This window comes from Podarcis filfolensis (assembly GCF_964270895.1).
Source record: "Podarcis filfolensis genome assembly, chromosome: 4".
Classification (NCBI taxonomy): domain Eukaryota; kingdom Metazoa; phylum Chordata; class Lepidosauria; order Squamata; family Lacertidae; genus Podarcis; species Podarcis filfolensis.
This window is the reverse complement of record NC_139607.1, coordinates 34,949,211-34,976,238: the sequence shown is the minus strand read 5'-3', so window position 1 is coordinate 34,976,238 and position 27,028 is coordinate 34,949,211. Positions and strand designations below refer to the sequence as shown.

At 41.9% G+C, this 27,028-nt stretch overlaps 1 long non-coding RNA gene across 2 annotated transcripts; it reads left to right on the top strand.

Moving 5' to 3' along the window:
- Positions 1–3,963: 3,963 nt before the first annotated feature.
- On the top strand, positions 3,964–19,139 carry LOC310761319. 2 transcript variants are annotated; one of them, XR_014547376.1, is made up of 3 exons: positions 3,964–4,120; positions 17,468–17,558; positions 17,879–19,139. It is a non-coding gene; the product is annotated as an uncharacterized lncRNA (long non-coding RNA). The 2 variants fall into 2 exon arrangements; XR_014547377.1 differs by lacking the exon at positions 3,964–4,120 and adding an exon at positions 11,390–11,548 and having other exon boundaries at positions 17,478–17,558.
- The last annotated feature ends 7,889 nt before the right edge of the window (positions 19,140–27,028 follow it).

Here is a 27,028-nt window from a genome sequence, read left to right as displayed (position 1 = left end):
TAATATGGATAACTTTATTGCCATATCATGTAAAACAATCATTATCTTGAGGAAATTTGGGTGGTGCCCAGCAATTGCCCCCCTCATGCCTGGAAAATACCTGGAAATCCTGCAGATCTGGGCCTTTGAGTGGTTAATTCTATTTATTCCATAAAGTGGTAGCATCTCATACTTAGTTATGCTAAGACAGCACTGTGTAAGAATTGTGACCTTCTAGATAAGTTTCCTCAGGGATCTCATGCTGGCACCTGCTATAGGGAGTATCAGACAGGCCTGGAAGTTATCTATGTTGACTTCCTGCCAAGTATTAACATTTTACTCTGATGAGAAACTGATGCGTCATCCAAACACCAGGTGTGGCTTATGTAACCAAACTGTATGAAGTGGTCTTTCACTTTTTTGGGAATGGGCCGTCTGTGATTTATGTAAAGGGGTAAAAAAAAACCTAGAACATCTCTGTTAGCTGGAACCTCAACACAGGCTAACATCCAAATTTTCAGCTCCTTATTCATTGTTGAATAAGGGGTCATCTGACAATGTAAAGGGACATAAGATAACGGCAGTGCTTTGTAGCTTTCTTTGGGCTAATAGAATTTTCATCCCATCTGAGTCTTCATTGTGCTTCACATTCATAAAGAACCATTACCCCTTGGGTAACACAATAATAATACTAGAAGCTGTCTTTCATTGAGTCTGACTGTTAGTCCATTTACTTCAGTGTTGCCACCAAATGGCAGAAGTGACTCTCCAAAATTTCAGACAGGATTCCTTCCCAGTCACACCTGGAGATTACAGTCTGACCACAAATACGAACATTCAGAGTGCTGTTGCATGGGGCTAAAATTGCAGCTGCTTTGCTTTAACTTCTGCTGCTTCTGTACTGCCAGGACCTAAGACCTTAGCATTACATTCAAGCCTGGGTTTGTCTCTCCTTGAACTAAGAATGAGCTGTAACCAGTGTTTGTTCATAAACAAGGTTTGTTCTGGAGTTTCTGGGTTAGGGTGATTTTCCTCCCTTTAATCTTTTGTTCCACATTTTTCTTTGTGTTGATGAGGAGGCAGGCAAAATCACCACTTTCGAGTCTACCCTGGTAAGCCCTTGACATGCCCATTCCTCACCACTACTCCCAGCAGCAGCAATAACAACAAGAATTTTATATATACAGTGGTACCTTGGTACTTGAACAGCTTGGTTCCCTAACAAATCAGCTTCCGAATGCCGCAAACCCGGAAGTAAGTATTCCAGTTTGCGGATGCTTTTTGGAAGCCAAACGTCCAACACAGCTTCTGCAGCTTCCGATTGAGTGCAGGAAACTCCTGAAGCCAATCAGAAGCCAGCCTTGGTTTTTGAATGGTTTCGGGAGTCGAATGGACTCCCGGAATGGATTAAGTTTAAGAACCAAGGTACCACTGTGTGTGTGTATATATATATATATATATATATATATATATATATATATATATGTGCCCCAGACCTCTGTTTCCAAGTGGACTGAGCCTTAGTCTCCCTGGAACTTTATTTTTACTGTTAGGGCTTATTGAGAGTTAAATGCTTAAAAATCCATCCAAATGCATTCTTCAGTTATTTAGATTATGCAGTCCAGATATTTGTTTTGATTTCCCATAATTGATCTCACATTGGTCTTATCCTAATTGGTATCATATTAGCAGGGTTTGGTGTTTTTTTCAGCTGGAACTTGCCGGATCTCATGTGCCATGTAAACAGAGATGTATGTTCACACTTGAAGCTTATACGTCATGAACAAGATGCACATTACACATAATGTGTAATGTACTTTTTTACTGCATTTTTGTACTCTTTGCTGCTACCGTGATATGAAACCAGATTCTACTAACTCCATTGTAATAAACACATGGAAGAGTCCTGGAAAGTTCTTTAATAATAATAATAATAATAATAATAATAATAATAATAATAATTGCAGGATCTAGCAAACCAAGACATTGGTAAAGGTAAAGGTAAACGGACCCCTGACCATTAGGTCCAGTCATGGACGACTCTGGGGTTGTGGCGCTCATCTCACTTTACTGGCCGAGGGAGCCGGCATATGGCTTCCGGGTCATGTGGCCAGCATGACTAAGCCACTTCTGGAGAACCAGAGTAGCTCATGGAAATGCCGTTTACCTTCCCGTTGGAGCAGTACCTATTTATCTACTTGCACTTTGACATGCTTTCGAACTGCTAGGTTGGCAGAAGCTGGGACAGAGCAACTGGAGCTCACCCCGTTGTGGGGATTCGAACTGCAACCTTCTGATCTGCAAGCCCTAGGCTCTGTGGTTTTACCCACAGCGCCACCATGAGCCAAATCAAGAGTCTCTTACTCTGAAGTAGTCCACTAGGGCAACTTGCTACTGAACTGGCTGTTCAGTTATTCAAATGTAAATGAGGACATCTGCTTAAATCATAATAGTACAGGGAACGACACTGAGGAGATTTCACCCCTCCCATTCCAAGAATCTGCTGATGTTCTCTGCTGATTCTCCAGAGAGGAGGGGGGCGGTTTCTGCTCACTACTTATTCTGCTCCAGCCTCACATCAAAGAGAGAGACTGACTGTTAGAGAGAGAGTGTGTTATCTCTGTATAGATAAGGTTGCTGCTAAGAGCAGCTGCAGACACTCAGTGCAGTTCAGCTTCTCCATTTAGCTCTGTATATAGTTTGTATAATAGTTGTTGTAGATAGAATAAAAGTAGTTATTCTACAGAGCTGTTCTCTGAGTGGTTTATGCTCTGCTGTACTCTGCTGTGCAATGACTGTCTTCGGAAGTGAATCTGGTGCTCACAACTCTGAGTTGTGAGTCCACAGCACTTTGACCTGTTCCTGTGCAGAAGGTGGTCTCTGGAAGTGCTACCCCAGCTCGCTTGGCCCAGTCAGGGCTGAAGTGGATGAGTCCAGTCGGTGGCACTGGCTCAAGGGTGGTCTGACAGACACACCTATGTAATCTCTCTCTTTCAAAAACATTCTTGGCAGAACAGAAATGTATTTACTATCTTGCTTGACTACTGTATGCTGGTGATCTTAAAATTATCTTTATTGGACAGTGAATGCAAGATTCTTCATGCTTCTTCCTGGCTGAGAATTCCTCTCCCTTACAACTGTATGTAGCATCTTTTTCAACCTGAGGGTTGTATTCTCTTCCAGGCAACCTTTAGGCAACCACCATTCCAGAAGCAAAAGTGAGTGGAGAAACAACTGTTAATTTGCTCACAGATCCCTCTCTTTCCTTCATCCAGGCAATGAAGAAGCATTGTCACAGTTCAATGGCATATTCTAGGCAGGCAAAAACACACAAGGGGTGTGAAAAGCAGGACTAAGTGAGGGGTATGGTCTAGAAAGAAGGGGCATGGTGAAGGAGGGTGTGTGGCCCGAGAGAAGTTCTGAGGGCCACATAGAGAGGGCAGGAGATCAATATTTGGGCCCCAGGCCTGGGTTTCCCTATTCTTGGTCTATAGGTTTGCACTGCTCCTGTTTGATTTAAAGTTGAAGAAAAGATCAGCAAAATTCCAAACCTCACATGGCTCAAGTAGCTTCAGCAATCAATATCTGACAGTAAAAATTTTTCCATGTTTGCATTCCTGCTTCAGTTATTCCTGTTTCCTGATAGAATTTCCAGAAGGTTGAAACAGGAACTACCTGACTGCCATTGCTGTGCTTTCAAAATTATTGGCAACATTAGCTGAAATGTTCCCAAGATTATTTTTAATATTCAATCTAACTGATTTCTGGAAGAATACAGCTAAGTACCTGCTTTTATGCAATCGTTGACATAGCAAGGCTTCATTGCGGTTTGGCCAGAATGCCAGAATAATGAAGATGGAAACCTGAGTCTGCTGCCTGAGAGATTGCACTGGGTCTCAAAAACACTGAAGTGGCTCTTTAGAGTACAATATAATATTGACTTTTAATATAATGTTCCTATTAAGAACCATTTCTTACAGATGGCAGATATCGTGAACCTGTGGAGCCCTGCAAAAAAAGACAGAATCCAGCTCTACCAGTCTCTTGATGGTTTGGTCACAGAAACAAACTGCTTGCTTTACAGTCCAATGTGTGTCTGACTGGAAATAAGCCTCACTGAATTCAATGGGACTTGCTCCAGGTAAGTATGTATAGAACTGCAGTCTTAAGCACTGGTCTTGAGTAAACTATAATGAAAGGGGCAAGGCTTTTAAAAAATGTGTTATGGAAGGGGTTATTGGGTTGTTGTTTTGTTTTGATTACCGTATTGGCCCAAATATAAGCTGCACCTGCAATTAAGCCACACCTTTAAAATTCATCGGTGTGGGGGAGAGACAATACCCAAGTACAGGTACCACCACCACCACCACCCCCCGTGCTCCTGGGCTGCTTCCTGGGTGGGGAGTCATGCCGCTTTGCTGGCGGCCTTCCCCCTTCTTTTCGGCGGCTCTGGGGAGGGTTGGGAGCTGCAGGTGGGCTGTGTGCCGTTGCCCAATGCTCCCGGGCTGCTTCCTGGGGGATGGGAGCCGTGCCACTTTGCCAGCGGCGTAAGGTCATGAATATAAACCTCACTTTAACTTTCCACAGTTGGAATTGGCGGGGGGGGGGAGTGTGGCTTATATATGAGCCAATACGGTGTGTATTTTGTGGTTTTATATTCTGATTTTATTCTGTGAACCTCCCTGAGACCTGTGGGTATAGGGTGGTATATAAGTTCAATAAATAAATAAATAAATATATAATAAAATATATGAAAATGATGGCAAATAAATAAATAAATCATTGCCCATTACAACTTCTGTGCTTTTATGTTGTAAAGAGACATGGAGAAATAGTGATCAAAATAATCTATTTTCTGATGGCTGAGGTGGGGGAGGGAATAGAGCTTATTATTAAAAGATGCCCTAAACTAAGCATGCATCAGTGAAGGTGACAGATCAGTGTTTTTCTTTGCAAGTAGAGATTATTATGATTTTTATTTTTAAAAATCTTTTCTCCAGCAGATTCATTACCTTAGCTTACCCCAATACCATATTCATTGACTGAGCTAGTGAAATGTACCAGACTGGAAAAATACACACACATTTATTTTGCTTAACTGGCTACTGCTTCTTTGCTTCTTACTCACCAGGAGCCAGATTTGTCTTGAGGCAACGTCTATTCCTATTGAAGGAGCCATAAAGTTTACTACCGCCAAGCAGTGACTTGCTCCATTTAAACATGATTCATTGGGAAGCCTGTTTTGCATCAGTTAACATGCAACATTCACACTTTTTGTTAGGGGGGGGATTCACTGCTAAGTTTTGTAACTGTCTCTCTTTGGTGAGACAACTTCTGGAGTCATGAACCTGTTCAGGCACTTAACAAATGTGTGAAGGTTCACAGAACATAAAGGGGCACTGGATAGTACAGGTGCTGTCCCTAATGTCCTCTTCTACTCCACCTGACCTTCCTTCTCTGAATAGAAAGATCTGAAGAGGGATTCCAAGCAGATACAGCTGCATTGACTTAGAAGACTTCCCATGACCATGAACCATGGTAATGCAGGGTTCCTGGCCACGGTGAAGATGCTAAGCATATTCACCTGAGTGGGTGAGGAATCCCTTCTCAGATATTCTCACTCAGTACTGGAACATCTGCAGGGCCACAATTTCTACATCCCTGAAACAGAGGATAGCTTTTCAGAAAATCCTACCTTGTCTATAGGCATTGCTAAGCTTTTCTTCCAAGCAGGCCTGCGCTTGTTGTAAGTAAAGGAACCATTTCTCACAATGATTGCCAAGACTTGCTGCCCCAGAAAAGAAAAGACCTGGATGGGGTGAACCAACATCTGTGCCAATGCAATGCCACAAGGCATGATGTTCTGCCCCACAGGAATGTTACAACAGCACTGCAAGCAACAGTGCCTAGGTCAGTATGGAAGACCAGCATGTGCAGATTCTGTAGTTGCAAATGGCTCATGGAGAAGAATTCATTAAAATGTTCCCTCATGATTAAGTTGCATCTGAAAGGAAAGGCACAGGAGAGTGTTTTCCTGGCTCAGACCCCATCACCTCAGGTCCCAGAAGAAGAAAGATATACAGAGTAGACTGTTCAGCTGGTTGCAAAAGGAACAGGAGTGAAGCAACATGAATCGGTATCTGTGCTACAGTCAATGGTGAGAACAATGGATGTGGTGATCATGAGGAAGCATAAAGTCAAAAGAAAATGTGATCAACAACCAGAAAAAGTGGGGAATAGACTAGGGACAGTCTGGAAAAGGTTGGAAAAGAAAGGAAGAAGAGCAGATTCAGGGGATAAAAAGAATTTCAAACCATACTTGGGGAAAGTCTTGAAGCTTGCACCTTGCTCTAGAACAGATTCCTGTGGAGACTTAATAGTCTACAGTAATAACCTGCTGGAATGGACATCTCAGCAATTCATCATATTTCCCCAGTAACTTTGATATAAGAGACTCTCCTACAACATCTCCACCTTTTTACTCATTGTGTTCACTTATGCCAGTTTCTTTGACCGAACAGACAGTGCTACATATTGAGGCTAACTTCTGGCATCATCATTTAGTAAAGGTTAGTGAAACACTAACAGAAGTTGCCTGGTGTGCTCTGGTCCATGGGGTCACGAAGAGTCAGACAAGACTAAACGACTAAACAACAACAACAAGTGAAACACTTAGGACAGCATTTACAATTGTTTCCAATTTCATCTATAAAACCTACCGCACATCCCACCCATTACAACTATCTCCAGGGCCAGCCACACTGTTACTAAGTCTCCTCCCATGGCAGATGCCAGGGGGCGGGGGTCAAGAACTGGTGGAGAACAGAGCTGTGTGTGCCACATAGCCTGGTCTTCCCCTCCTAAGACAACCTGTTGTCTGTAGGTGCAGTGAGGATCAATGTCCTCTCGCCAGCACTGAAGTAAGGCCCCATCTACGCCATACATTTGAAATGGAATGGCAACACTTTAAATAGTCATGGCTTCTCCCAAAGAATCCTGGGACTGCAGTTTGTTAAGGGTTGAGAGACTCATAGAGAATTGCTAGGTGATCCCTATCCCCCTCAGAGAGCTTCTTCCTCCTCTCCTCTTCCTCCTCCTCCTCCTTCTTTTTCTTGTCATATTTATATTCCTCCTTTCCCCCCAAGGCAGTTCAATACTCATTCAATCTGTTTAACATTTAATCTGCCTTGCTAAGGAACTCTAAGAATTGTAGCTCTGTGGATGGAATAGAGATCTCCTCATAACTCTCAGCACCCTTTACAAACTAAAACTCCCATGATTCTTTGGGGTAAGTCATGCATGATACCACCTTCAATGTATAGGGCAGACGGGGCCTAAGATTCAACAGCCTGTCTAGTATGTGGAATGGAAGGTGTGGATTGCCATCTTGTCCATCTCAGACAACAAAATGGCTTGACCTGGGCTGCTCCTGGCTGTCTTTCTCGAGCTGTCTTACTGTCTTATAACAGAAAGGGCCTCTCCTGAAAGCATGTATAATTAAGCAGTTTCTAGAGGAATGGAGAATGTTTTTCAAATCATTGCTATTTCAATGACAGCCTTTAAGCATATTGTTTCAAGTCTTGATATCCAGCAGGCCAACTGCTGTTCCTATGGCCTGAAATGATATACACAGATGTGGCTCCTCCAACATATTAGTCAACCAAAAAAATGTTCTTATTTACAGGAAACACATTTTATCCAGGGAAGCAACAGAGAATAAAAGAACATGCCGAAGTTCAACGCTATGAAATGGGAGGAGACACACAGTAGTTGTTAATGGGGAACATGCTGTGAGATGTAAGATGTATATATATTTTCAAGGAAGGCAGTTTTTCTTCCTCCTTTCCATATCTCCACAGAGCTAAGAAACATTGTTCCCCAGTTCTCTGAATAAATTACTATGACTATGCATGAAAGGTACAGACAGCTAGCTCATTGCCTTTTGGGATTTTTTTTCCTGACGTGTTTTTTAACCAAATGAACATGTGGCAACAGCATAAAAGAGTAAGTTTGAATTCCAGAGATTCTGTTAAACCAACTGATCTACTCAGATAGTTTGGAAAGGTACCAAACTGACAGATGGGTTCCAAAACAACAGTTTTTAATTTGATTAATTAGATCACTTTTGAAAAGAAAGGAGGGGAAAGGCTGCTCAAGTTAGGGAGCCACTAGGTGGCGCATTAGAAGATGGCTGACAATAACATCTCTCCGACCCACACGAGGTAATTTGGAGGCTATGATGGGGGTAATTAGCCTCCTTAACCCCCCCAGGATTGTGGGGGGGACAGCCCTTGCCTGCTGTGCCCTATACCACCCCCGAATTTGTGGGGGTGGGGGCACTAGGCACAAAGCCCTCCTGTGGGATTCCGGCACTCCTGGACGCCGTCCCTGATTCGCGCCGCTAGTTGCAAGCATCTTCAAAAGAAACAATTTGGACGAGATAAATTGCACATGCTTCAAGGAAAAAGGGGAGTAAAGACTGCTGACAGAAGAGATCTCTGATAACAAGACAAGAATAAAATATGAGAAGATACGTCAAGATACGGTATGACTGAGGGGGGAGGGGGGTAAAAACCTGCCTTCCTTTTTCTTATGTGATTTAACAAGAATCCCCTCCCCTAATGAGTCAGAAACTAAGGACTTAAGCTGTGGATTTAAGGCTGTGTGGAGATAAACTTTCGAACCAAAGCAAAGTTTCAAGATGAAGCTGGAAAGCTAAGAGTTTTGGAATGACGCAGTTAAAAATGCCGTCGCCATTTTGGGAGGCATTGTTGGAGCTCTTGGGTCTGGGAGGAGAAAGAGAGAAATAGAGTTGTTTACATATCGTGGATCAACTTCTCGGTGGGACTTAAGAGCGACAAATGCCAAATTTATGATGGAAAGAGCGATGTTATCTACGAAGGAGATATATGGAAACCATCTGGACTTAGAGGAGGAACGGGAAATCCACACAGGATTATTATTTTGCTTATCGGCTTAAGGAGACTAACAGAAGAGATCGTAAAGGAAAAATAGAAATTATATGAAAAAGATACGATGTGGAAACACCAAGATAAGACTGGATAGAATTATGAATTTTGTTTGGACTGATTGGGACTGATTTGGACATTAATGCAGTAATAAGAAGATGATCTGAATCCCCCTTTGGATCTTGAAGTATGGGTTCCCCCCAAAAAATTTAAAAATTTGGCTTTGTAATTTGGAATTTATGTGATGTGATTTAATTTGATGTGATTGGCCAGTTAATTTTTTTTTTTTTAAAAAAAAAAGGCTGCTCAAGTTAATTTCCTGATTTCTATAATCTCCTCTCGAATAAAGGAGGACAGCTGAGGAAATAGCCTAGATAAATAGAACAACTATGATGCAAGATTGTAGCAGAAGAAAGAGAGGTTAGATTTGTGGTGCATTCAGACTTTATGAGTTTTTGTTTTTTAAAGCGGTGAGCACTTAATGTTTCAGAAGAGGTGCAAAACCTATTGAATACATGGATGCATGGAAAAATTTCAGTAACATCTGAATGGCCAGGGGTTCGCCATCCCTGCTGTAATGGAAATCAAAGCATCTGTAAGAAGTGATGTCAACTAGAGGAAAAGCATGTTTAAGTATATCCTAAGAAGGTGTGTGTGGCCAGCTAGCTTGGGGAGTAGGAAGCTGAATAAAGCTAGTTTGTTGAAAGTATTGAAGAAAATGGGACTTGAGCCAACTCACCAAATCACAACTTATTTCCCTTGATGCTGTCAAAGCTGTCTCTCAGTCTTGCCTGCAAGCAGTTGTGCGGAAGACTTAATTTGTGACCTGCGCTCTCCAGTTATAGAACTGTAATAGTCAGGATGAAATATTCCATGTTGATAGCAGCACTTTGAGATGTTATACTCCCGGGAATTGCTGGCAAGTTCCTGTCCATGGGCGCTCCCAAGTCACACAGCTAAGGATGATTCAGTTGGCATTTTAAGGGGAACCCACTTAATTCACACTTTGTGAAACAATAAGTGAACGGTGATCTATCAAATCTGAATTTTGCAGTGCAGTTCTCCAGTCAAGTAAGGTGCACAAACCAAAAGTCCAAGTTGACATACAAAGCCAAACCATGGCTTACCACAGAAGAGGAAGAATTACAGAAAGAATGGAGAGTCCATGGGCCTTTTCAGGAACCCTCATGCTGATCTGTCTGTCCTAAGCTATGGTGTGGTTAGCTATGGTGTGTTACATGCACACCAGTTCTATGTATTGATTTCATTATTCATGGTATAATTGACTCAGCTGCCATTGTCAACATTTGTGATTTTTATCTGATATCCATTCATTTCACTTCTTCTGGAGATTCAGCACTGGCTATCTTTGCTGTTGACAACTCAGCTAGAACATTTCTGTTTGAACCACATATAAAACAATGACTGCATTTTCTGATGGCTCTTTAGTGGGTAAGTTTAAACAAGAAATGTGTTTGGGCTGAATCCATATTACATTTTTTTAAAAAATGAGTTTCTAGTAGACCCCTTTCTTTTGTGAAACATCGTTCAATAGTTGTTTCATTATTTCAAAATTGTAGCAGTGGTTGGAATCAACATGCCTATTGGTTGGGTATACCCACTGGAATTTTTGGGTCTCTGCCTTTGAACAGCTGACTTCCCTGGCTGCTATGCCACAAACTGCTTTTCGAAGTCCCCTCATTTTCAAAGGTGGTATGAGGTTGGTTTTGGGGGGCTGGAGGTGATGTTTAAGACACAGAAACCCAAAGCCCCCTTGGCTTTGAATAACTGCCTTTCTCTCTCTTGTTCCTGCCCAGTGGCTTTTTATTTTATTTTATTATTATTTTTTAGAAATGGGAGAGTACAAATAAGGCGGGAATTTCTTTGAGGAACTAAATGAACAAAATTGAGGCTGTGCCATAGCACCATGGGCATGAATAGAAGATATTGCAGGTGAACCACAAGCCTTATGTCAATATTTAATAGGCGCAAACAAGTCACTCCTATTCATTCAACAGCACAATTAATTCAGAAATCTGTCAACAGAGGTATAAAAGGAATGCCATTCCACATGGTTCAGGGGGAGCAGTTTGCCAAATAAATGTTTGTTTTCCACAGGATATGGATTTCGCGTATTAGAATATTTAACGTTATGTTGAAATCGCCATCATAATCCAAATAGCTTAACAAACAAAAATGGGGAAATGGAGTAATCAGGGGATTCTAGTGATAAAATCCACTTTGATTCAGCAACAATGTTCTCACACAAGAGCATGTAAAAAATGGGATATCCTGATGGGGACAGGATCTCTCTTTCCTCCCCAGGAACCCAAAGGGTGGCAATAAAGGGAGAGAGAAAATAAATATGGTCCTTCATGAGCAATCCTTTAGTTTACACATATGAAAATAGTTTCTACAGTATTGTTAAATACAGGACAACTAATTCTTTCCCCTGTTTTATTTGTCTTCACCTCTTATGAGTTGATCTAAGAGTACTGAAACTTGCAGGCTAAGAAGTCCACATTCATTTAAATAAGACCTAGTGTTGTACAGTTAACAACCCTACAATCTATGAGATCATTGCTGGCGTGAAAAGTAAGGTAAATATGATTACTGGATTTGTGTATATATATCTCCTGTCTCTTTCCTTGTATTTCATAATTCCTTAGGGTCTTGTTATCCTATGATAGCTACACATGTCCTGGGGTTACTAGCATTTATATATTTTCATTCTAACATCTGCCCTGTGGGCTTGGTTGCTGTGTTTAATACCTTCCTCAGTGCCAGATGGCTGGCCTTACTTTTTCACCATGCCACTATAAACCACCCTAAAAGCAGAGATGGTTTTAGGGTAGTGTGACTGGTTTGCCTGCACTAGGCAAAACTGAGAGGGCACTGCAGGAGGTGCCACAACAATGATGAACAATGGAAGGCGAGAGGCAGGAAACTCTGGATTTTTGTGTCACACAGGATGCCAAAGTCTGCCCCTGCTCCAAGGATCTGTGCTCCTGACTGTGCTCCTAATGGAGCACTCTTGAAGACAATCCATGAAACTGTTTTGCTGGAATAGAAGCATGATGGAACTACTTCAGTGGTCTGTTATTTGCAGCCACGTTCAGCCCAAGTGACTTTGAACAAGTTGTTCTCTCTCAGACTCAATTACCTACATGTAAAATACAACCAATGTGAACAGTAAGCTCCCATCTTCTAGAGGTTTGTTAGGCTACAGGGCAGAAAGACACCAAGAAGGAACGTTGGAAAGATCCCTCTATGCAGGGATTAACTGACTTCTGGGACATGGACTTGGGTCTGGAGGAGATTGAAGTTCTGGGGACCTCTGGATTTGGAGGAATCTTGAAACATGTCCTGAAACACTTTATGGATCTTAGCTTCAACTATGGAAATTTGGCTGACCTGTCCAGAAGGAATAAAAGTATTGTTAGGTTGGAGTCTTCCCGAGATCTGCTCTTTAGCATTAAAGAATATGAAGAAGATCAGCAGAAGGGACCTGGAAAAGAGTTAAGAGCCTCGGACATAAGATCTCCAGGTTGATGGACTATATGGAATTGACGGAAAGGACTGGCAGAATCCGAAACCAGGGAGAGGAGATGGTGGAAGAAGATTGGAAAATTTAAAGTTTATATATAGAAACACTGTAAAATTAATGAGTGATAGAAAAATGGTGGAATGAAATTTTATGGCTTTAGTAGAAATGTTATAAGGAGTTAAGCATATATAAGTATTTTAGTCTTAATGGAAAATAAGGTTAAAAATATGTTAAGATATTTATAATATGATAGAAAATAGAGAAAGATGGAAAGGATTTGCTGAAACAATTAATAGAAGTGGAATACAAAAAGGGAGGTGAGTGGAGGTCGAGGAAACAAGGGAATGAAAGATAGAGTATGGAAAAGGTGTGATGTATGTTTTTAAATTGTTTTTGTTTTGTTTTATTTTATTTAGGGTTAGGGTTAGGGTTAGGGTTTTGTTTAGGTTAGTTTAATGTGTTTAGTTTAATGTGTTTAGGTTGTGTTTTGTATTGTCTATATATTGTATTGTATTGTTGTTTTTTTCTCTTTTGTTTTTTCTCTTGTCTTCTTTTCTTTTCTTTTCCTTTTTTGTAATCTTTAAAAGTAATAAATATTATTTTTTTTTAAAAAAAGAAAGACACCAAGAACTTCCATGATGAATGTGTGCTAACAAAAACAACAAGCCAAATAAACGTTCTTTGTGATATAGCCTCTGTGCACCACAACCCTCAATCATAGAAAGAAGCTACTGTAAGCCCTGCAGTTTTACCTTTATTGCACCTTAATTTTTAGTCTTCAATGAAGATGCTCTTTATATCATTTTTATATGCTTAATTGATCCTGAACCAGTTGCCTAGATATACAATGCTGGATGGTTTAAGATTAAATGTATGTTGTATTACTTTGAGATATTCTAATGGCTTCATTTTAATTTTTATTCTGTTGGCATGCATTGCCTTGCCATAATTGAGTATAAATGGAAATTAATATGCAGGCAATTATCAAAATGAGGTCTGTGTCTATTCACTTAAAGGTAAGCAAAATACAGATTGACAAGTTAAAATACAGATGGAACATTGTTTTCTTCTACTATAAATTCCCAGGTGTTAAATGGTTTGAAAAGTAGGAAAACTTATTTGTAAGGTGGGAGTTGGGGAGACAGGATCTGGCCTTTGGGGGGGGGGGACTATAAGAATTGGCTTACTGATGCTGATTCTTCCAGGTAGTGAAATAAATCCAGGAAGTGGGTTTCTCAGCTTACTAGTAGTTGTCAATTCCAAATATATCAGACTGTTTTGTTTTCCTTTGTTTACCCTCTCTGCATTTCTTTTGCCATCTTTTTCTAAAACAGAAAATATACATGTCAGCTCCAATTACTGCTGCTGTCGAAAAATCTCCAGTTACAGCCAGTTGTAGATTACTTTCTTATGGCTGTGGGATCAAGTTGTGGATTAATAGAAATGGTGTGATATCCCAAGTCGCATGATTCCAAGGTATGTATAAAAAATCCATCATCACACACAGTGTCCCTGACTTTATATTCTGCTGCAAAGTTTTAGCTCCCGGTAGTAATGGCACTACCAGTAGTGATGTATGGAAGTGAGAGCTGGACCATAAAGAAGGTTGATCACCGAAGAATTGATGCTTTTGAATTATGGTGCTGGAGGAGACTTTTGAGAGTCCCATGGACTGCAAGAAGATCAAACCTATCCATTCTTAAGGAAATCAGCCCTGAGTGCTCACTGGAAGGACAGATCGTGAAGCTGAGGCTCCAATGCTTTGGCCACCTCATGAGAAGAGAAGACTCCCTGGAAAAGACCCTGATGTTGGGAAAGATGGAGGGCACAAGGAGAAGGGGACGACAGAGGACGAGATGGTTGGACAGTGTTCTCGAAGGTACCAGCATGGGTTTGACCAAACTGTGGGAGGCAGTGGAAGACAGGAGTGCCTGGGGTGCTCTGGTCCACGGGGTCACGAAGAGTTGGACACGACTAAACGACTAAGCAACAACAACAACAACAACAACAAGTAATGGCACTGAATTTCATTCAAGCATTTGTATCCTAAATGTCACAAATCTCTCTCTCTCTCTCTCTCGCCTGTTTCAAATTGTGATCCTCTGAAATTTGGACGTGAGTCTGAATGGACCCCAAAATGCCCAGCTCCTACCACGAGCCCTCATCATCCTGACTATCCTCTTCCTTCGACATTTATTTAGTGGTAAAGGCTAGCAAAAGGTACTGCTGTAGGATCTCTGTGGAACTGCAAGTACACAACAGCATTCAGGGGCCACTGAGAACAATGTGAAATATTGTTGGTATTGGATACAGAGGTCCCTAGGTCACATTGCACTACCTGTAACATCAGAAGCATGATGGGACCTTTGCTTAAAATGCAGCCAATTAAAATGACTCATAATCTGAAGATCAGTTACAAAATAAATCTTTTTAACTTTCTTCACTCCTAACCAGGCTTGGAGGGAGTCGTCAGGAGAGTTCTAGAGTTACTACAGAATTCTGCCTTTTAAAATCAATAAAGGCTTTAAAATGCCTGAGAAACCCTACAACTTGTTAACTTGACAGTTTAACCTGAAAGTGTTAAACTGAATTTTCACACAAGTCTGCTTTCAAATTCTTCAAATGTAAATGAAGACAGAACAGTTCTATAACAGGACTATACCACCACATTCCAAAAAGGTTTGGCTCATTCAGTTTCCAAATAGATAGTATTGTGATCCATTAAACAGAAATGAGACAAATCTTGTTTTCGTAACCCCCAATCCAATTCAAAGGCATCTAACACAACACTTTTTGCACCTATCCATCTGAAATTTGACAGTATCCCTCTATATGTAAAAGGCTACTGTGCCTACAAAATTCATCAAATTATGACAAAATATTTATAATGGCATTTACCTTAAAAAAAAACACCTTCAAAATTCAAGGGCTACTTGCACATACGCAAACAATCCCCTCTGCACCTATTTGTCTGACATTTGACATGCATCATCCACTTGGAAGGGGATAGTAAGCCTGCAAATTTCAGTCAGTTTTGCCACAAAGCAAAAAGTCCATAACTATGTGCTGATTTCCTCTAATAGTCAATGGGGAGACAAGTGAGGTTCTGATTCAGACCCAGTGTGAAGCTATATACCTCCGTATGGGTCTGAGAAGAATCAACCCACTTTTTGGAGCCCTCTAGTTTTTATTTACTTGCATTTATACATTTTAGACAACTTTTAAAAATGTTCATGGTAACAAAGATACTTAACAAGCTTGCAATATGTGGCTATTTAACAGGAAAAGTATTCCATACACAACATGGAAGGGTTTAACATATGTGGCTATTCCATGAACAACATGGAAGGGTTTAACCTATCCAGGCTGCAAGGTGGCAACCTTAAGAACCAGCCATAGATTTCTATCTATTCAGAGAATGCATTTAGCTAGTGAAGCTGAATTCACACCAGCCAGTCATGAAGACAAATGAAAATGCTAACAGCTGTTTGAAAATTCAGGGAAGCACATGTTCAAGCTCTGAACCACAACTTGGTTTTTTTGCCCACTGTGTCCCTTTTAATTGATGAAGTGACACATTTAGAATTTAATTCCAACATCATTTCTGTAGCGAGTGTGTAAAAGTAAGAACAAGTTGTTCCATAGAAGTCTGTGACGTTAATAATAGTGTGTTAATTCAGGAAATAGCAGAGGCAACATTACATTTCTCCAGAGGGAAACAAATTGAAAGAAAGGCATGAAGGTAGAAGAGAAGTGAAAAATCAACATTATGAATAATATGAGTTTTCTAGACTTTGAGACTCCCTGCCTCAGGATCAGGCTGCATGCACAGATCTAAGCACAACTTTGGTGCTAGAGAGAAAATACTGATCATGTGTTGGAGAAGAAGGAGAGAAAGGGAAACATTTCCTCATTCCTGTATCATTGACACTGGATTAGCTCCAGAGTTGCATTTCCAAAAATGGACGGACTCATTGGATTCATGGAACAGATTGAAATACTGTAGAGGCAATTCTTGCAGATTCCCCCTCCTGGCTGCAGCATCATGCAATTCTCCAGAGCATATTTTCATGGGACTGCAAGGAGGATAGAGGAATCAATATCAGCCCCTTCCTTCTTTCCTAGCGAGAGTGCCCCATGAGTTCAGCTTCACTCACAGGAATTCTGGATCCAAGCCACTGTCCCTAATAGTGCCAACCATTTGTTTGGCAATGTGTATGGTGTGCAGAAGTGTCCAATGTGTACCCCTTTGCGTGCATGGATCTAATTTAGAACAGTGGCCCATAAGCAGAAGCCAGTTTCCATGCACAGATCTCTTTTGCTGCACTGAAATCTGACTCGGAAATATTTTTTTTGAAAGACAAAAATACAATTTCATCGTGATTTAAGTTAATTCAATAAGGTCCAGGATCAACATATTCAATACTTTTATGCTTTGTTTCTCCTCCCCTGCCCCCAATTTCTTAAATCCAGCAGTACCCATTACTTGGGAATGCTATAAAATTGATCGTAAGAAAAAATGGATTTTATTTTTTATTTTTTTCCAAGCAAATTGAAGCTTGTAGAGTTGGCACTATAGGAAGTTGTGTAATTCCTTTGGTAGGATCAAACAAAGACAATTGCCTGCAAAATGTGTTGGTGTTGAGTGTTGTCTCTCAGCCTTTCATATGTCGTCTAAGTGGTTTGTGACAACCATAGTACCTGATTTGCCAGCCTCTTTGAGTAAAATATTAGAAGTGTGGGTGGTGTTGAGTGTTGTCTCTCAGCCTTTCATATGTCATCTAAGTGGTTTGTGACAACCATAGTACCTGATTTGCCAGCCTCTTTGAGTAAAATATTAGAAGTGTGGGTGGTATGAAGTCTTCCAGGGATTTGGATAGTGGTGTCACAGAGAGGGCACCTTTTACCAGTCTCAGATCCTCATATAAATGTGAAGCATCACTGTAGTATTTTATATTCCTTATCTAATCAGGACTCCAAAGTTGCTGTCTTTCAGAACATCCCGTCTGGCAGGACATCTGTACATGCTCTGAAATTCAAGACTCTGCTTAAGCAAGGAAATTGTAAGTTGCTAATTTAAACTGAGCTTTGTTTCTCATTTGCAAGTCTATGTAAGCACAATTTTGATGCCTTTCCATTTCCTTCCTTTCCCCCCCTCCCTTTCTTATTCTCTAGTAAAATTCCATATGTTTTTACATTTGCCTTTATTGGTTTTTAAAAGGCTATTTTCTGGAACTTCTCACTAAAATCATCCCCACATGCTAGATTGCATGCTTGCAAATCTACCTCTTTGCATTCTAAGGATAGTTCACAAGCTTTTCTTAAGTTCTGGCTTTGAGAAACTAAAGCTCTTCTCTTCTTTCTCTTCCTGCCCCCCCCCAAGCTAGACTGAGGCAAGTTATTGGCAGTAAAGACACTCTCCAAGCAACTGGATCCCTTAACTGGAAGCTGCCTATCATAATTTTGGGGGAGGGGAAACCCTTGCAACAATCTGCCCGCATAAAAAGAACCAGATCCGTCACAAATGGAGGTCCATTTGGAACAGATTTTCACTTGCAAGGAGGGAAAAAACCCTCCTTTGCCAATGGTGATGGCATGTGTATGTGCAGAACAGTTATTTTAATCCTGTCCTCCAGATCAGTACGATAAAGTAGCCAAGCACCAACCTGAAAATATAGTTGCAGATCAAGTGACGCTTCTGCAGGAAACCGGGTTGGGGGGTGATTTTGGGAGCAGACAGGAGCCTCAAAATGTGGATACCATCCAGCATTCAGAAGGACAACTCACAACTTGGATTGCAAATATGAGGCACCCCTATTTTTATCTTCCAGACATTTAAATCGGATTTATTCACATAATAATTTTAAAATTAAGATTGGCTACTCTTTGTTGTGACATTTCCTGAATGAATGAGACTCCCCTTCGTAAGTTTCTGTAGCTCATCATCTACATTTCAGTGACTTCATCTTGTGCTCCTTATGTTGAAAACCACATGCTAGGGGAAACATGTGTAGGTCCTTCTTATCTGATCATTGCTCCCCCTTCTTAGCTGATCAACAGTTGGGTGAGAAGAACTGGACCCACCTTTCAAACTACACAACAGCTATGTGCTGGGTGCCAGGATATTGCTAAATGTCATTTTTCGAGAACTACAGACTTCCCCAATACTGACCTCAGAAGAAAGCATTACAAGCTGTTACAATGTATGATTTGGAACACATTAAAAAAGTCACCAGAATGTGTACTTCCAAACCAAGGAATATTTTTTTCTGGCAACCACTGGTGGTTCTATATTAGTGCTTTTCAAAGTCTGTTCTAGAAAACTCTGGGTTCCTTGGACATTCCCCTTTACCTGGCGCAACAGAAAAGCAGTGTTTGTTGCCTTGGTGCAGTCATGGCCCAGCTCCAAGAAGCATATTTTCTTCTCACAGCTGTTGGGGGCCATGCTGGCTTGATGCCAAAGGCCCGTTGGAACAAGCCAACCAGAGCACCGCTGGGGTGGGTCTGACCCAGCCGAAGCCGACTCCACCTTCATGGTATAAAAAGAGGGCCACACCTGGAGGTTCTCTCCCTTACAGCAGAAATTGTCGTGGGATCTCTACTTACATCTGTAGTCAATAAAGTTGTAGCCAATTTCGACCGAATACAAATGTCCTGTGTCTTATTTCTATGGTTGGCGCCTCACCAGGCTGCAGGCATCATGCACCTGGGCATGCAGTTTACCATGGGGTGCTCAATGAGAAGACCAGACATATAATGCAAGTACTGATCTCCCTATCAATGTAGAGCCACAGAGCGTGCTGGGTCTATTCCAGAGTGTGCTCCCTGTTCACATAGGGTGACGATAAAAACATATGCTTTGCCAGTGCTTCATGTGAGTTCTCTGCATCTTAGAAGATGCCCTAGGATCTTCCAGGAGACACAAATGTTCCATGGTCAGCCAATGTGAACAGAGTTAATGGAAAATTGAAAAGCACTGTTCTAAGAGAATCATATTACTTTTGATTCTGTAAAAGCGAGGTTTTATACTTCTTTGAAACTTTTATTGTTTTGAGGGGAAAGAGTAGATAAAAAGAGTAGATAAAAAGACGTGCCTCTCTTCTTCTTTTTTTACTTTCTTGTCTAAACAGAAATATTGGATAGTGGATTAAATCTATGAAAAATGAGACAACATTTCATTTCTTCTTTCCTAGATACCTCAGGATATCTAAATATGATATAATAATGATAACGATAATTTGTTGGCTGGGTGATATATCAATCATTCTGGTAGGTGAGAGAAAGATGAGTAAAAGCTGGCTAGGGTTCGTTGATTACATTCTTCCAATATTAAAGCACTCCAGCCACACAAAACACGAAGGAGTAAACCCTAAGAGGATAAGCAGACATGCACATCAAAAACATTGATATGCTGACAAGCTTGAACCTGTCCATCATATCTGAGCTTTACTCCTTCCTGAGAAGCACTGTGATACAAAGCAGGGTCCAGAAGTTATTAACACTGTTGAAGAAATCCCATGGGGAAAAGTCAGTCTACCTTCTCTGGAGACACAGGACATGCTTGCCCATATATACAGTGATACCTCAGTTTAAGTACTTAATTCGTTCTGGAGGTCCGTTCTTAACCTGAAACTGTTCTTAACCTGAAGCACCACTTTAGCTAATGGGGCTTCCTGCTGCCACTGTGCTGCCGGAGCACGATTTCTGTTCTCATCCTGAAGCAAAGTTCTTTTTTTATTTTTATAATATATTTATTAAAGTTTAGGAATTTATATAAAACAGAATAAACAGAACAATAAAAACAAAAACAATAACAATACATACAATCCAAAAAAGAAAAAACACACATGCAAAACAGGTATAGTTTCCATCCCTTATATTCATAAAACTTACTTTCCCGACCTCCTCATACCTCCCCTTTCTGTATTCCATTCTCTAATTAAGTCGATTCAACAAATCCTTTCCCTAATTTCTATGTACTTTTTAACCTTTCTTTTCTTAATCACATAATCGTTACAGCTTTTAACTCCTTAATTTCTGAATCAACATCGTTCTAGCCTTCAATAATTTTGCAATGTTTCTTAAGATAGTCCTTAAATTTCTTCCAGTCTTCTTCCACCGTCTCTTTTCCCTTGTCTCGGATTCTGCCGGTCATTTCTGCCAGTCCCATATAGTCTATCACTTTCATCTGCCATTCTTCCAAGGTGGGTAGATCTTGTGTCTTCCAATACTTTGCGATGAGAATTCTTGCTGCTGTTGTAGCATACATAAAAAAAGTTCTGTCCTTCTTTGACACCAATTGGCCGACCATACCCAGGAGAAAGGCCTCTGGTTTCTTCAAGAAGGTATATTTAAATACCTTTTTCATTTCATTATAAATCATTTCCCAGAAAGCCTTAATCCTTGGGCAAGTCCACCAAAGGTGAAAGAATGTACCTTCAGTCTCTTTACATTTCCAACACTTATTATCAGACAAGTGGTAAATTTTTGCGAGCTTGACTGGAGTCATGTACCACCTACTGAAGCAAAGTTCTTAACCTGAAGCACTATTTCTGGGTTAGTGGAGCCTGTAACCTGAAGCATATGTAACCTGAATCATATGTAACCCGAGGTACCGCTGTGTGTGTATATATATACATATATTCTTGTGGAGAAACAACATAGTGCAGATTTATAGCTGATGTACAGGACGGGATTAAATAATTAAATTCAGGCATATCCCTTGTTTCCTTGATCTGTCAGATGTGTGTTTCTCCACCCACAGCATCCAGTGATATGGAGCAGGGAAATGTTCAACACAAGGATATCTAGAAAGCAGGGCAAATATTACTGCATGCTCCAGAGGGAAATAATTTAGGAATATGGGGAGCTTCTTTTATACCGAGCCAGAGACCATTGGTTTATCTCACCAGCTATCATCTACAATGCGACTTTTTTGATGCATCTGCTTTATGATGTCCCAGAGCAAAGACAGCTGGCCTCCACACAAAGGGACTATACTACTCATGTGAGCGAGAAGCCACAGCCCCCTATGGATGCACTCTGTTCACTAGTGACGATAAACATTCATAATTCCTGTGCTCCTGTTAAGTGGATGTGGATTTTGCCCTGAATCATGATCCCCGTCCTTTACATTTTTCTAACATATTCATTCATGCATTGGAATATTTAGTCATAGAACTGAATGTCATGGACTGGCTGGATGCAGAGGAGTGATGGAAGACACCAGCCAGGGAACCCCTAGGGAACCCCCAGGGGAAGAAGGCTCAGAGCCAGGGACTTGGTGGTGGGATGACAAAGAATTATTAGCAACATCCTTCCAGGGTTTCAGGCAGAGAGAGATTCCTAGCCCTACTTGGAGATGCTGGGAATTATTTATTATTATTATTATTATTATTATTATTATTATTATTATTATTATTATTCCCCACTCATCTGACTGGGTTCCCCCACTCTGGGTGGCTTCCAGCACATATAAAAACATAATAAAACATCAAACATTAAAAACTTCCCAATATAGATGTCATCCCAATACAGAGTTGCCTTCAGATGCCTTTGGAATGTTGTTTAGTTTTTTTTTAATCTGTTTGACATCTGATGGAAGGGCATTCTGCAGGAAGGGTGCCACTGCCGAGAAGGCCCTCTGCTTGGTTCCCTGTAACTTCATTTCTCACAGTGAGGGAACCACCAGAAGGCCCTTGGAAGTGGATCTCAGTGTCGGGGCTCGACAATCGAGGTGGAGATGCTCTTTTGGATATACTGGGCCGAGGCCAGGATTCTCTTGCATGCAAATCATTGCACACACTCACTGAGCCGCAGCTGCTCCCATAGCTTGGCATGGGAAATGCTGTCTTTAGTAGCAGTTCCACATTCATTGTGACAGGGATTTCCATTTAATTTTCTTCTAATGGGGGGGGGGGAGAGATGGGGACGACATTTAAAAATAAACAAAACAGCAGTGTCTCCTGTTCTTGCTTGACAGACCGATAAAAAAGCATCTTGCCATTTAACTGAGCCACAAAAGTCTACTTTCAAATTAAAACATTATGAAACAGACTCACCATAATTTCGTATTAATAAGCACATCTTTGAAGAATTAACTGTGCTATCACTTACATACACACAGAGAAAGGGGGGCAGGCAATTCAACACAGTGAAATGGTATGAGGATGGAAAGAATTCTTCAGTCTTGAATGGCTCATGCTGTGACCCTGGGTGCAATTTTGAGAGGGGGCACAAATAGGTGCCCCCACAGCAGACTCCTTCATTGGAGCCTGGGTCTGCACCAGAGGGAGCTGTGCCTTGGCGGCGGCACTTGTGCCTAACGTAGCTCTGCCCCAGGTCAAGACTGACCCTGGGGGAAAGAGCAGGCAAGTGGAAGGTAATGCTGTTGCCCACCCTCCTTGCCTGTGAGGCATCTTACGCCCAGCTACAGTAGCTCTGCCACCAGTCAGGCCTGACCCAGAGAGCAGGAGGTGAGTGGGCAGACGCTTCCTCACCCCTCTCCTACCCTGAACTGTAGTGCATGGAAGAATGCCCCTTTCCAGGCATTGCGGGCATAAGCCCCACTGTTGCCAGTCATAAAATGATTTCAGATACAATTTACCGTATTTTTCGCTCTCTAAGATGCACCCGACGATAAGACACACCTAGTTTTTAGAGGAGGAAAACAAGAAAAATAATATTCTGAATCAAATGTTGTTGAAGAGGAAGGAGGAGGGAGGATCAGCCTAAGGCATCACAAGGAGACGCAGCTCTCCCTCTTGCTGTGCTGGGTTCAGCAGAGCAGTGCAAAGCCTCTTCAGCGAAGCAGGAGGAACCCTGAAGCCAGAACAGCAAGAGGGAGAGCTGCGCAGCCTGCATTCACTCCATAAGAAGCACACACATTTCCCCTTACTTTTTCAGGAGGAAAAAAGTGTGTCTTGTAGAGCGAAAAACACGGTAACAATTTGCAATGACAAAATGTGAGATTAAAAAGCTGACTCAGTGTGGTTCTGCGCTGAGCTTTAAACATCAGCACCGGTTTTGACAATACCAGTCATTTGTTTCTATTCTATACTTATTCATTCTTTTATTCAGCGTTGAAGATAGGACTGCCAACAGCTGGGGTGAAACCTTATACTGCCTTGCTCACTATAGAGCCAATGATTGTTGGTTATTAGATGCGTGGTTCATTGTAGAGCCGTTGCACCATGAAATACCAGCAGTGGCGGCTGATGCCTTCCGGAAATTGCGGGACAGAAGGCAAGAAGGTAAGTGGAGTCGGAGCCAATGACAGGAAGAACCAATGAATTTTCGCTTTGTCCCCATCCTCCCTCCTGCCAAGTTCTACAAGGCCAAAACTGAGACTAATGAGGAGGAAGCTGACAAGAAGTGCCACCCCCTGGACAGGAAGCAGGAAGGCAGACAGGTGGAGGCTGGCTGATGGCAGACTGAGGTTGTTGGAGCAGTGCCCCATTCGCCCAAATGGCCCAGCCTCCACCGAGTATTGGAGCCCTTCAGTACTCACTCACAGCTAATGTGAATCGCTGGGCAAGACAGTGCTTTGAAAGAGGATTTAGAATACCCCTGTGGGTAGGGGAGGAGATCACCTGACGTCATTGGCAAACTCCCTGTCAAACTTGGCCTGCAAGGGATGGGGAAATTAATGTCCTGGCCCACCAGCCAGATTCCATTTCCTGCTTTAAATTTTAAAAACAGGTAATCCTGCTGCCTATACAGTGGTACCTCAGGTTACAGATGCTTCAGGTTACAGACACCTCAGGTTACAGACTCTGCTAACCCAGAAATAGTACCTCAGGTTAAGAACTTTACTTCAGGATGAGAACAGAAATCGCACAACGGTGGTGCGGTGGCAGCAGGAGGCCCCATTAGCTAAAGTGGTACCTCAGGTTAAGAACAGTTTCAGGTTAAGAACGGACCTCCAGAACGAATTAAGTTCTTAACCCGAGGTACCACTGTAGTCTGGTGGAGCTAGCACATATCACACAGTTTGACCAAAATGCAGAAAATTTCCCCAGCAGCAACAGGACTTGATGTTCTCTCAAACTCAGGGGGAATTGTATAGAAAGGAAAAGAAAAGAAAAGAAAAGAAAAGAAAAGAAAAGAAAAGAAAAGAAAAGAAAAGAAAAGAAAAGAAAAGAAAAGAAAAGAAAAGCATGTCTAGCCCCAGGTTTGTTTGTTTGCTTGCTTGCTTGTTTACATGGGGGAGCCATGTTTTCTTGTGGTTGCCTGTTTTCAAAAGGAAAGAAATATCTTAGGAGGACCAAAAGTAGTGCTGCAAACTTCAGACCACTTCAAAAGTACATTTGTTTGTTCATTTTTACCTTAGCGCATCAGCATAGATTTTTAACAGATTTCCTCTTAAAAATCCACAGGATGGATTTGGTGCCATCCTTATGTCTAATGGTGCATGATGCTGAATCTCTTTATAGTTCAATCTAACTCTGAAGGAAGCAAGGGAGTCAGTTTGGACTCACAGCTGTCCATGGAGGTGCAGCTTAACTCTGTGTCCAGGGCAGCTGTCTACCAGCTCCACCTGGTATGCAGGCTAAGATCCTACCTGCCCGCGAACTGTCTCACCAGAGTGGTGCATGCTCTAGTTATCTCTCGCTTGGACTGCTGCAACGCGCTCTCTGTGGGGCTACCTTTGAAGGTGAACCGAAAACTGGAATTAAGCCAGAATGCGGCAGCTCGACTGGTGACTGGGTGTGACCGCCGGGACCACATAACACCGGTCCTGAGAGATCTGCATTGGCTCCCAGTACGTTTCCGAGCACGATTCAAAGTGTTGGTGCTGACCTTTAAAGCCCTAAAAGGCCTCTGTCCTGTATACCTGAAGGAGAGTCTCCACCCCCATCGTTCAGCCCGGACACTGAGATCCAGCGCCGAGGGCCTTCTGGCGGTTCCCTCATTGCAAGAAGTGAGGCTACAGGGAACCAGAGGGCCTTCTCGGTAGTGACGCCCACTCTGTGGAACGCCCTCCCATCAGATGTCAAAGAGATAAACAACTACCTGACATTCAGAAGACATCTTAAGGCAGCCCTTAAGCCCTGTTCAGGGAAGTTTATAATATTTAACACTGTTTTTAACACTTGATTGGGAGCTGCCCAGAGTGGCTGGGGAAACTCAGCCAGATAGGTGGGGTATAAATAATAAATTGTTGTTGTTGTTGTTGTTGTTGTTGTTGTTGTTGTTGTTGTTGTTGTTGTTGTTATTAATGGACTGAACTTTAGGAGTGTGTAAAACTCTCCACTGACCTCACCTGTGTTGCTATAACTCCTAGCAGCCACAAACAGGCTGTTGTCATTTTTCTCCCAAAAGCTCTTGTTACAAGAGCTGAGTCCCTACATATGTGTCCAGCACTCACCTATGCACACTCCCAAGAGGTTTAGGATCTTTTGCTGGAGTGAATCATGCATTCATTATGAATACATGTTATGCTCCACAAAATTCACACGCAAGAGGAATAAAGCAAGCTTGGTTTATTACATGAGCTGAAAGAGACAGGGTGCTTCTTTCAACAGCAAGGGAGAAACAAATCGTACAGCACAAACACATCTTAATCTGAAGAGTAAAAAAAAAAAATGACCCCTAACTATCCCCAGAGCCTGGAGAGTGACAATTTGCCAAAGTACCCATGCTCACGAGAAGAAAAGAATCGGCTCAACTCAACTCCGAAGCCTCATGGAACAAAGTGAGGGATGCAAAATCTGGACCTCCTGCAAGAGTTAAATTCTTCCCTTAAAATCCTATACAAACCAGGCAACAGAGATCTCTCACCCATTCTTTTGGTCCAGGTCCAGTGGGGTATGAAGCTGGTCCTTTTTTTGCAGAGCAAACAGGGGGGCCCATTGCTGTTTTGAGCTACCTAGCCATTGAAAATCTAGGGTTTTGGTAGTCTTTTAAATCAATGCAACTTTACGGAGAAGAGAGGGGTCTTTTGGGGTGAGTGCCAAAATATCTTTATTCCTTTCTTCCATTATTTCGTACAAATTCCTGTTTCCTATTTTGCTACCTCTACCTAGTTGCCTTGTATGTTTCTTGAATCGTGTGTTTTACCTACAGGAGATGGTAATTAAAGTTGGCTGGTAGCGCAGGATTGCTGATCTTTCCTTTAGGCATTAGCTCAGGATATTTACTCATAACTGCCAGGACATGCAGAAGATAAGGACTAGTACCAGATAATGGGCTCCTTATTTTATATCAGGTTATGCCAACTGCTCTATCATGATCTATGACAATGAACCATGGGGGGAAATCGTATTTGTGAACACCCTTAGACTATCTGGTGCAATGATACAGAGTTGCTTTGGCAGGAGCTTCTGTGGAAAGGGGAAATGGTGGCGGACAGCCAGGAGCACCAAGACGAGTTCTGGTGGCACATGTCAGGGGGTTGGACTAGATGACCCCCACGGGTCCCTTCCAGCTGTACCATTCTGCGATTCTATGCCCCTTGCAGGCGGCGTGTCCCACGTGGGCGCATGAATCGCAGAAAGGCGGGCGCGCAGGAAAAGGGACGGCAAGTTAAGTT